The sequence below is a fragment of the Prionailurus bengalensis genome, chromosome B3 (assembly GCF_016509475.1).
Source record: "Prionailurus bengalensis isolate Pbe53 chromosome B3, Fcat_Pben_1.1_paternal_pri, whole genome shotgun sequence".
NCBI lineage: Eukaryota > Metazoa > Chordata > Mammalia > Carnivora > Felidae > Prionailurus > Prionailurus bengalensis.
The window spans coordinates 109,763,792-109,776,057 of NC_057355.1; the positions used below are offsets into that span (position 1 = coordinate 109,763,792).

A 12,266-nucleotide genomic window follows, 5' to 3' on the forward strand; every position below is an offset into this window, starting at 1 on the left:
CCAAATTAGCTCCCACATGTCACAGGGCTTTGGGTAATCAGAAGTGTCTTGCCTCAGTGCTGTGGGTCCAACCTAACAAATCTTTTTTTTTAAGTTTGTTTGTTTGTTTGTTTAAGGAAAGGCATATTCAACTGGTACAAATGATAAGTATATTTCAAATGCTAAACAGTAAGCATCTTTTGGTAAGTAACCAAATAGGTGGACTATAACTGAGACATAGAAATGACAGTTATGTCAAGCTTGTGACCTGGTAAAACTGGGCTTTTCAGTACTCCTGTGGACACTTCATTACACTCACCAAGCCACCATGTTTGCTAACACAACAACCAATTAGATCTGGTCTCAAATTCCACTTCTAGGACAATAGCATCAGGAATTCCAGTTTTAATGAATACAACAACAGTTTCTCTAGCCACTGGAATTTGGAAACACGTCCACATTTTAAGACAATACTTCTCAAAATACAAAAGTTGCTTGCTATTGAAAAGCTCCACACCACTTCTGTCTTATGAACTGTACTGCATTTTCATGTTTCATTCCACCTTCAGTTACTGTTAGAAAGACAAGCACTGGAACTCTGCCAAGACCTACAACTCAGTAGTAACTTACATAACAACCAGGTTTTCTACAAAACAAATTTTTTTTTCACAAGACTTAACCAGTAATCAACAATCTGTTTGGATGGTGGTGCATTGGCATCAAAAGGCCAATTGTGAAAATGAATGCCTTCTATTTTCCACAAGAATGGTGCTGTACTCCTTCTTAAGTTGGTCTATAAATTTGTTTAAGGTTGCACTGGTTAGGTTGTATAAGAAATCTCACTTTCTGGTATGTGACTTGCACAGGTCTGGGCAGTTTCCTTGAACCATGTGAATTTAGTTAAAAACAACCAATAGCATTATGGAAGAATTTTAAGAAGTGAATACAGAAATGATGTAAGGGCACTGGTCTGTTTGAATATACGCCACTTGAAATTCTCAGCGCTTTGAGTGTGAAGCTGGAAGTAATAGGGAGTGAAATGAACTTCCTAACAAGAAACAGCAATCCTTCAGTCCCGTAAAACTGAAGCAATAGATAGGAAGCATCTAGATAGGTTTAGCCCCCCTAGGTCACAACTCTTGGCAAATGTTCTACAGATTTCAATTCAACACTCCGAGTCCAGGTTAACTGCTCTAATGGGGGCATCTTAGTGGAGTAGTGATAAATTTCTTCAGTTCCCTTGTCTACACGGAGGTCATGTGTGCCTGACAGTTATCTCTACTGCCCTTCAGAAATTCCATAAGTGTGACCAAGAAAGGAATATGTTACTCATTGAAGACTGTGGTCTAATCATATAGCTGGACCCTGGGTGACAGGGACACAGGTGGTTGCGGGGCACCAGGCTCCACCAGGCAGTGAGTGTCTCCAAGGAGAGCTTGGTGACAGTTGGCCCATAGCATAGAGAGCCAATATGTATGCCAAGGCCCAATGGTTATCTTGTTTTCAAAGAAGGAAAATAGGGAAAATTAAGGAATTGTAAACCACATTAATGGAGAAAAATTTTATGAAAAGAACCTACTTAATTAAAAAAAAAGACTTATAGAGAGAGGCAGAATTTTTGTGTGTGCTTTTGCAGGGAGAAGTATATGGATATATGTGCAGTTGGGCAGGGGTGTCTTTTCATGATTTTTCAGGATTACTGTAGTCTCTGTTTCCAAGGGGTAGACCAGAATTTCTTGGCTATGACCTCTTCACTAACTTCCCTTACTTTCAGAATAAAATTCAGAATTTTCACCATGTCTTACATGGCCTGGCTACTGCCTGTCTTTCCATCTTCGTCTGCCATTCATCCTCTCCAAATTCATTCTGTCCTCTAGCAATTTCAAGATGTGTGCTTTCCTACTTCTTTACTTAAAAAAACAAACAAACAAAAAAACAACAACTTGTAAGAGTTAAAGCCTAGATTCTCTTGAGAGTCCAAACTCTTTCCAACTTATCTAGCTTCCTTCTTGCTAATTGAAATCTGATTACAGTATATGGGTAGCTTTAGAGGCCATCTTAAAGTGATATACCCACCTCTTTGTACCATCAGTACAGAAAAATAGGGCAGAATATGCCTTTAACTTGGGAGCCATCTGCCTCACTTACTGACTCCCAAGAGAGAATGTCAGTTCCCATGCCACTGTGTGGCCTTTCCAATTCAGGGATTATCGAGTTCCTGCTGATGACTTCTGCTCCAAAGGCTGCTTTTAGCAACTCAGAGGCCTCAAGTTGATGGAATCTGTATTTTTAAAAATGCTGCATTCCCTCTATTCTAAAAATAGCTCCTGATGGTTCTCATCATCTAAAAGCCCCTTGGATAAATTAACCCAGATGTACATCTTTGAATTTATAGGATCTGGCTAGGAAATTTTCACATGGGTATAAAATTCCAGAGATTGAAGATGAATGAGATGACTTGTATAATATTTTGTGCTCTGTGGACATAACCTGCTATATACATCTAAGGCACAGTAGAATGATAGTAGAAAAAAATGGAGAGAACTACCAGTCAAACAGGAAGGCAAGCATCCTCACTAGCTTACAGTCAGGTTGGTAAGAGACAGCTGTGAATTTTGATGTTAAAGGACCCATGATCTGGATGAATGTTTCCCATGCTTTCCCCTTTGTTGTTTTTTCCATGGACTTTCTGTCTATTCTGTAAGTTTAGTTAAGAAAAGAAGAAGACTGGGTGGGGGGGGGTGGTACCTGGGTGGCTCAGTTGGTAAAACGTCTGAATCTTGATTTCAGTTCAGGCCATGATCTCACGGTCCGTGAGTTTGAGCCCAGTGTGGGACTCTGCACTGATGGTGCAGAACCTGCTTGGGATTCTGTCTCTCCCTCTCACTGCGTGTTCCCCCTCTCTCAACCTAAATACATAAATTTTTAAAAATAAAGAGAAGAAGAAGGAAAAACTCAGTTTTTCTATGTGTTAGTGTCATAGAGTTTTCTAAACTAGCAGGAAAGTCAAGGGATTATAAATAAACCTTCTTCTTTCACAACTTTTTTTTTCTTCCTCCTTCTCTCCTTATCTTCCTCTTCTTCAAGTAATATTTAGATTCTCTGGTAGAATTCAAGGGCCCTGCTTCACTCTCATCCCACTCCAGATACCCTTTCTGCCCAAGGGTAAACAACTAAGGTGGGAAGGGTTCTGGAAATCCTCCTCCTTCCTGCTGCCTCAGACTAACCTCACAAATGTCACCCTTACCCTCATTTTGTGGGCCACACACCCCCTCCACTTTTCCGTTAAATTCAGTACACCGAGTCTTTGCAGCTCTTGCTAAAGCAATGCCATCAGGAATGCTTCTCTCTTGCCTCGTCCCATTTGTCCCTCAGGGACAGAGACCAACATCACTGCTCCTATCTATCACTCCATTTAAAAATGAGGTAGGTATGTTTTAGGAAATACGGTTACCACACCATTGTAGCCTAGAAGCATATATATCCCACTTCCCCAGGGGATCGTGGCCACTCTCTCCACAACCTCTCCAAATCTGTATCTCCTTTATCTCTTCAGGCTCTGAGACACCTGTCTGATATCTTTTGGTCTAGGGAGGAAGATGGAGAGATAGGGGCCATTTGGAACTATTGAGGTTTGGGGATCCTAGTCTTCACAATCGATAAACTGGAAATTTTGCAAACAAACAGACAAGCAAAACCACTTCTGTATGACTATTTTTCACTTCTCAGAATGTCAGTTCTAGTGTAATTAAAACTCAGGGCACTGCTGTTGGGATACCACTGGTAAATATTTTAATGTCTTTTCCATTAAAAACCTCCAAATTACTATCTCTAAGACCTGGAAACTGAGTCAGATATTAACATATTCAAATGAAGAGGTCAGAAAGAAATTCACTGTTTTCATGAAGAATTACATGCATTTAAAAATATCTATGGTCTGAATATTTCTACAGAGGTATGAAAAGAACTTACAGCATCTCATGAAAACACAGTAGGGGGAAATCACATAAAGTTTCAGTGAGCAATGATAAATGAAAAATAATTAGATAAAGTTAGCATTTATGTTTTTTTTTTTTACTTTTTTAATTAACATTTATTTATTATTGAGAGACAGAGAGAGACAGAGCATGAGCATGGGAGGGGCAGAGAGAGAGGGAGACACAGAATCTGAAGCAAGCTCCAGGCTCCAAGCTGTCAGCACAGAGCCTGACACGGGGCTCAAACTCACCAACTGTGAGATCATGACCTGAGCCAAAGTCAGACATTCAACCGACTGAGCCACCCAGACACCCCTAAAGTTAGCATTTCTAATTTAAAATATATATTATGTAATTGATAGTCACTTAATGGGCTGTTATACTGTGCTTTAGTAGGCAAGAAATAAGTGGACATTATTTGATCTGTGACTGTATTTATTGCCATGCAACAAATCATCCCAAGACTTTGTGGTTTGAAACATCAGCAATCATATCATCATCATCTCTCATGGTCTCTGGGTTTAGAACTTTGGGAGAAACTGGACTGGATGCCAGTACAGGGTCTCTCGTGTACTAGCTGTCAGACCAAGGTTGGAAATGGAATGGTGGAGAGTTAGAACATCTAGAGACTTGGCAAGGCCTCTCTCCATCAGCAGTGTGGTCCCAGACCTTCTCCAGGTTGTCTGGTTGTGTGAGTTAATTGAAGCTTCCTCACAGCTTTGGCAAGCTCAGGGCAGTTGGACTGCTCACATGGTAGCCCCAGGATCTGGTGTGAAAGTACTGGTGAACAAGCAGAAGCCTTCTATGAACTAGCCATGGTAGTTACATAACATTACTTCTTTCCTATCACACTGCTTCCAAGATTTAAAGGGAAGGATTATACATCCCATTTCTCAGTGGGAGCAGTGTTAAATAATATGGGATCATATTTTAAAATCTCTACTTCTGTACTTTGGCCAAAAATTATTTGCATTAATCCCACATTCAAACTATAGTCACTTTCTCCTAATAGTTCCCACAAATTTGATCTCATTATAGCATCAGGCTCAGGCTTGAAGCCCAGCAACTCATTACAGATGGGCATGAGGTTCCCTGGGCTAGTTTCCTTGGATCACATCTCCTCAAGCATCATCCGTCTCCATTTTAAGATGTGCAAATTAAGATTACAAAGTATTTGCCTTCCATGTACTCAATATACAATGGCGGGGTAGGCATAGGATAGGCATACACCTATTCAAAAGGGGAAGGGGCACAACCATTCAAAAGAGATGGTGGTGGAAATGGGAGGCACAAAGGTTACTGATATATAGCCCAATTTTTTTCTAATTGAAGTATAGTTGACACACAGTGTTACATACATTAATTTCAGATGTACAACAAAGTAATTTAACAAGTCTCTATGTTGTGCTGTGGTCACCACAAGTGTAGCTACCATCTGAAACACTGCAATGTTTCAGTTGCAGGCACATGTTTCCAGTTCCTTGATTAGGAGCCAGTTCTCACTGGATTTAGTCTCCAGAGTTCTTCCATCTTGTGGGATCATGGTTCCATCACTAAGTTATCCTTCCTTTCCCATAAAGGAGACTGTGTATGCAACTGAGGCATTTTCTCAGACTCTCTCCTGCCTGTAGGGATGCAGAGATCCAAATACTATTTTGCATTGTCTTTGTTCTATTCTGTCCACACTGATACAATTACTTTAAAAATGATATGGGCTTTCTGTGTATCAATTGATTATTGAGCTCATTAGAGATCAAACCCACAAATCTTTTTGAGATAACCTCTTTTACCTTGTGTTCCCTTTGCAGCTTTTATGGGAAATGCTCCTAAGATTCATGGGGACCTGTTGTTTAACAGGAGGGAGGGGGTGGGGTATCTGCCAAGCATGCTCTTAAAATATTCAGAAGTCTTTTTTTTTTTTTTTTTGTCTGTTTGAAAGGATCTATGCAGCACGAAGTTATGTTTTTCTGGGGTCTTAACAAGGAATCTTATAGCCCCACCCTGGATTTGGTCTTTGCCCTGAAGCCATTTCTTAATTAGAATTATTTTATTTTATTTTATTTTATTTTATTTTATTTTATTTTATTTTATGTTTTTATTTTAGTTTATTTTGTTATTTTTGTGATTTGAAGAAACTGGGAATATGAAATGACCTTATTTTAGAACCCAGCAAGCCATGGATCCTTTATGTTTTCTTCAAATTTTACTAGAAAATCAAACAGTTCCCTTTTGTATTTCATATGTCTATGCCTCTAACCAACCATACGTTGTTAAAAGAGCTTGTACTTCCAGTGTTTTGCCCCCAAACTTTAGCCAGTTCCATCAGTTCATAAGGTACATTTTCTGTTTTCAGTATTACCACAATTAAGAGCTATTAAGCATTCTACCATTTCATGAAATGAAATCTCTTTTCCTCCAGCTTCAAAAAACAATTTTCTCAATTCCAGTTCAGCCCTCATGAACAACCTCCTTGAGGGCTGTCCAACTTCCATATTTACAATCTCAAGTCTCCTCATCCTCTCCCCATTACTTAAGCCAAAGCCAATGTCAGCTGTTTTATTTTTATTTTGTGTGTGTGTATTGGAACTCTTTCATGTTAAGGAAAATAATTTGAAAACAATTTTTAAGGGTAGTCGAGGCACAATGTTACATTAGTTTTGGGTGTACAACATAGTGATTCAACTTCCCTACATGTTATGCTCATCACAGGTATAGCTACCGTCTGCCACCATGCAAAGCTATTCCAATACCAATGACTATATTCCTGTGCTCTGCCTTTTATCCCTGTGACTTATTCATTTCATAACTCCAATCCATTTTAGGTTTGTGATACAGATTAAGTCCACTTCAGGATTCCAGATTTTGTTCTGATTCTGTTACTGTGCAAAAAATTAACTCAAAACTTAATGGCTTAATACAGCAATCATTGTGTCATCTCTCACCATTTCTGTGGGTCAAGAATTCTCATAGGATGTGCAGAACAGTTCTGCCATGGTGTCTTCAGGAAGGTGCATTTGGCTGGTGGCTGGAGCTGGAAGAGCAGGGAGCTGGGGCAGCTGGCAGCCTGTCAGGCCTCTCTCATGCTCTCTCAGGTCTTGTCCCTATGGTTTCGCATATGGGCTATTAGTTCTCCTCAGAGCATGGCAGCCTCAGGGCTCTCGTACAAGCACTCCAGTGAGCAACACAATAAATATCTGTATTTCCTTTTGTGACCTAGCCTCAGAAGTCACTTAATATTTCCCTGTAGTAGCAAATTCTCCCAAATTAAGGGAAGAGGACATAGATGGACCCTTCCTCTCTATGAATTTGGGACTGTTTTAAAACTGCCATTCTGACTTTGGCTTATTTTAATCATACTTTTAAAATAAGGTCTTAAGCTTCTTAACCATGAAGTCTATGTCTCTCACAAAAGTTTTTCAGGAACCCAGTTCACCTGGGGATGAAAGTACTGTGGTACTCATTTGAATAGTCATATTGTGGAGTTATTAACTACCAGATAACATAGTAGTAGGGTATCTTAACCACCTCCTTTTTGGCCTTCCTGCTCTCCTAAAACAACGGCTTGGGTCAGATAGACTCTAAACATCCAGCTTCCCTGTACGTGAAATCTTTCTTTTCTGCTCAGTTAGTCCCTATTTCTGGCCACTGCCTCTTAAAATGAGATATTTTAAATCAATTACATTAAATGATATGATCTTTGAGCAACCTGACCTGCTCTGAAGAGTGTTTTCATTACACAATTGACTTCCTTGCCCCTATGAAGGACCTAAAATTGAAGACCTTTCATTATATCTGTCATTCAGTGCAAATACTCATTGGAGTAATCTTTTCATTATAACAGGTGAAAGGGGACATTATGGCTGCTTGACAGGCTATAAATGCAATCCTGATGACCATGAAATTCCCATAATCTTGGTCTTATATCTGCTATGGAAATACAAAACATCAACATGCAAATAAAAGGGTTTATCACAACACTCTTGTCATTAAGACAAAACTTTGTGTTTTTTTAATTCCGGTCATTCTTACTTGAAAAGCTGACCAGGGTTTTAAGGTTTTGTGGGGTTTTTTATTTTTTTAATGTTTATTTGTTTTTGAGAGAGAGAGAGACAAAGTGTGAGCAAGGGAGGAGCAGAGAGAGGGAGACACAGAATCTGAAGCAAGCTCCAGGCTCTGAGCTGTCAGCACAGAGCCCAGTGTGGGGCTCAAACTCGTGAACCATGAGATTATGACCTGAGCTGAAGTCGGACGCTTAACCGACTGAGCCACCCAGGCACCCCAGGGTTTCAAGTTTTTATATGAAAATAAAGCACTTAAATAGTTGAAGTACTTAGTTTTAAAAAATAGTTTTTAAATGACATGTCATTACATAAAATTCTTGGGATAAATGGGTATTTCAACTTAATTTTACTGCCTTTCATCCATCACAATCATTTTGGTATCATAACAGGTGCACAGACTACGAATTTAAAGTGAAAATTCTTGGGGGGCCTGGGTGGCTCAGTCGGTTAAGCGTCCGACTTCGTCTCAGGTCATGATCTCGCAATTTGTGAGTTTGAGCCCTGCATCGGGCTCTGTGCTGACAGCTTCCGATTCTGTGCATCCTCATCAGATGCACAAGGTTGTATAGCCTAGCCTCTTATCTCAGTATTTTATATTAGCAAATAAAAGCCATTGATGAATCTTAATAGGCATAATTAATTACATAAAGGATAAAACATAAAGAAAATACATTGCTATTACCAGCTTCTCTTAGCTTTATGTCCTATTTTGTTAACCAGAGCACCACTTGGCACAGTTGTCTTTCCTCTTTACCCTAAACCCAGGTTAACTAAAGTAAGTCTGTGAAAAGAGGCAGTTTCTACCTAGAAAATGAGGCAGAAACTTAACAGAAGTTAGGTGCTTCTTCTACAACGTAAAAAGGGACCAATATATACAGACTATGATCTCATTCATTCATTCAACAAACATTACATATTATAAATCATGTGTCTTACAGAGAGGACCTTCTCTATATGGTTATCCTAACTTGTAACAAGTACAAAGATCTTATTTATTTCCTTTATTCAGGACAAATGAGAGATTGGACAAGCTGTGGATTTTGATTGACTTGCAGAAAATACTGGAATAAAAACTCAGGAAGAATGAGTGCTCTTCCCCCCACCCCCAAGTTTTTATTTAAATTCTAGTTAGTTAACTTATAGTGTAATATTGGTTGCAGGAATAGGATTTAGTGACTCATCACTTAAGAATAGGTGTCTTTTAACATCAGAAATCAAAACCTGAATGTAATTGGTTTAAAGAGTCAAATTTAATATAAGAAGAAAAACATCCTTCAATTGAATAATATTTTGCATTTCCAGACACCCCATGACTTTTCACTATCTTCTTAAATTTTCTTCAGTATTATTTGCATGTGTCAAGGAAATTGTTCATGGAGTTTGTTTGGAAGTTTTAATATTACTTTGAGCCGTTAAAATCTTCAATTAAAGCAATAATTATTCTATTCCTAGATAAAGCAAAGCTCACTGACAATACACCAATTAGTATGGAGAAGTGGGCTCACGTGTGTCTGTTCACTCACACACATACAATATCTTCCATCTGTATGCTATATACTCTAAAATTTTTTCATGTGAGTTTTCTCTTTTCTCACAAAGGAATTGGGATGAATACAAATCAAGTATGTATCCTTATTTAAAAAATTAAATCATACCTAAGTTTACCTAATTAGAGAGTATACAAATCAGGGTTATATTATAGGAGCAGAACTGCTATGAATGATTTAGAATGAAGAATTTATTTTAGGGTTGGATGCGATACAATTTTTGGAGCTGTTGGAGCAGCCTATATAAGCCATTGTTTCTGTGTCTAATGTTGAGCCTCCAGTCACTATAGGTCATCCAGATGAGCATCTGGAAAACTGGATGTGGATGAGAACAAAGATAACTGCAACCTGAAAGGCTGGAAGAAGACACAGAACGGCAAATGGACCTTAAGATGACAAGCTGGAACTCATGTCTGTCTCTTACTACATCCAAACTCGATGCCATGTATATGCAGGAGAAAATGGGGTCATCATGTAGGTGCACTCATGCAGTTGTGCATGAGCCAAATTGCCTGATTTCCTGCACTAATTCTCAGAACTACCTTATTTACATCTTCCAGATCTTGTGCATAATATCTCCTGAGGGCCATGCAAAACCAGAAGCATGTAGAGAAGTTCTAAAAACATGTTTTAGCGTAGCTAAGTTGACCCAGTACAGAGTCACTGTAGAGAGTTATTACAGAATCTGGGTCATCTGAATTAAGTCTTTTCCCATCGTATTTTCCAAGGCTAATGTCCAACATTAAGCTCATGTTCAGCATTGGCCATAAAGGAAGCAGAACCTGGAAGACAAAGGACAAAAAAATAATCTGATCCACTGATATGTGATGACTTCTATAGTGCTATAATAAAATCAACCACCCTTGCTCAACAAAGTGGAAGATGAATCATATATTTTGGTTTATACACCAGGCACATTTCAATAGAAAGCCAACCTTTGCTTTGATCCTACCTACCTTTCATCATTTATGCTCCTGTTTAAATAAACTACTCTCTTTAGGCAGTTCTTAGTAAGTAAATATAATCATGGAAATAGTTGTGATGATTAGAGTAATTGTCTAATTGTCATTATTTACTTTGCTTCAGTGAGAGTAATTATGTCCCTGGGTTGAGCCATCAGATCCCCAAACATAAGAGAAGCCAGTGCTTGGCCAGTGAACAAGGTACAATTAAATATGCAGACCTTTATTCCCTACATTTGTGTTTGCCTAGCCAATCAGCAAGACCTAGTAAATGGCAAATCTAAATCTATAGGAAAAAATAAATTATAAAAATGTCCTCTTGTCACTTCCAAAGCACCATTTCTCATGGTATTTCTCCACCTCCCACTTAAGAGGAACCTGGGTCTTAGAAACCATGGGTAAGCCTAAAGGTTGTTTATTCCATTGTCTCTTGGCTGTAGTTTATGGAGCCACCAGAACTATGAAAGACAGCCTGTACTGGCAAAAAAAAGAAAACCAGTCAGGCAATTCTTCTCAATGAGTTCAAGAGGTTAGAAAGAAAATGAGAATTCAGGCATACAGAAATAGGGAAAAAACAAGATGAGGAATGGGCATAAAGGTAGAAATGAAAGGTATGTACCAAAACCTTTCAAGCAAACTTTGTTTTCAAGTGTGGACAAGAAGAGTCTTTGTGCCATTAACTTTTAGAAGAACTCTGTGGGCCCATTAGGGAGAAATGAGATTCAAACCCTGCAGAGAACTACACCAAGTACAAAGGTGGTCATTATTATAGAGAGCTTAGAGTCTGGAGTTAAGATGAGAGAGGGTCAGAATCAGATATTGTAGGAACTGGGGCACCTGGATGGCTCAGTCAGTTAAGTGTCCAACTTCAGGTCATGATCTCGCAGTTCGTGAGTTCAAGCACCACATTGGGCTCTGCTGACACCTCAGAACTTGGAGCCTCCTTCAGAATCTGTGTCTGCATCTGTCTCTGCCTCTTCCCTGCTCATTCTCTCTCTCTCTCTCTCTCTCTCTCTCTCTCTGTCCATCTCTATCTCTCTGTCTCTGTCTCTCAAAAATAAATAAGCCTTAAAAAAATATTGCAGGAACTGAAAAGAAGGATCAAAGCCTTGGAACTTCCTCCAGAGCACATGTCAGCCTTGAGGCTTATCCCACAGTTGCCCACCATGACTACATACGGTCCATTCTTCCCAACTGCTATAATGCTGAGAGGGTTTGTTAAAATTATGAAGTACTTGATCAAAACAGAACTGTGATTTCTTTAGCATCTTTTCCACCATGTCTAGTACCACCCAGTAAGAGAACAAATCAGCAAGAAATGTTGATGACACAGGAAATGTTTCCTGGTCAGTAACAACAGTTCTCATGCTTGCTGTGGAGGAGCAGAGGAACAGCTGATGTGAGTGAATGTTAGCGCCTGGGCTTGTAGCTGGGGTAATATTTGATTTTATAATAATGGCTGCTGCTTTTTTTTTTCTTTTTAGAACAGACCTACTTTCTTCTCTGTTTGCTCAGCTTTTTACTTTTTAGAAGGGAGAGAAGGGCATGTACAAAAAAACTGTCACAATATTATATCAGAGCCTCTATGGAAGCTCATGAGAGAAAACATGGAAATAGAGTTCCAGAAAACATTTGCTTTTGAGAAAAGGAAAATTTTAATTTACTCTAGCATCACCCAAATATGCAGTGGGAATTTCATCTCCTTTTATCCACTTTTAGAATCCAGACAGGCCTGAGCTG

General features: G+C 39.0%; 1 pseudogene; it reads right to left on the reverse strand.

Annotated features, from left to right (window-relative positions):
- Positions 1-384: 384 nt before the first annotated feature.
- The window catches only part of LOC122468107, a 51,409-nt pseudogene continuing 39,527 nt past the window's right edge, over positions 385-12,266 (reverse strand).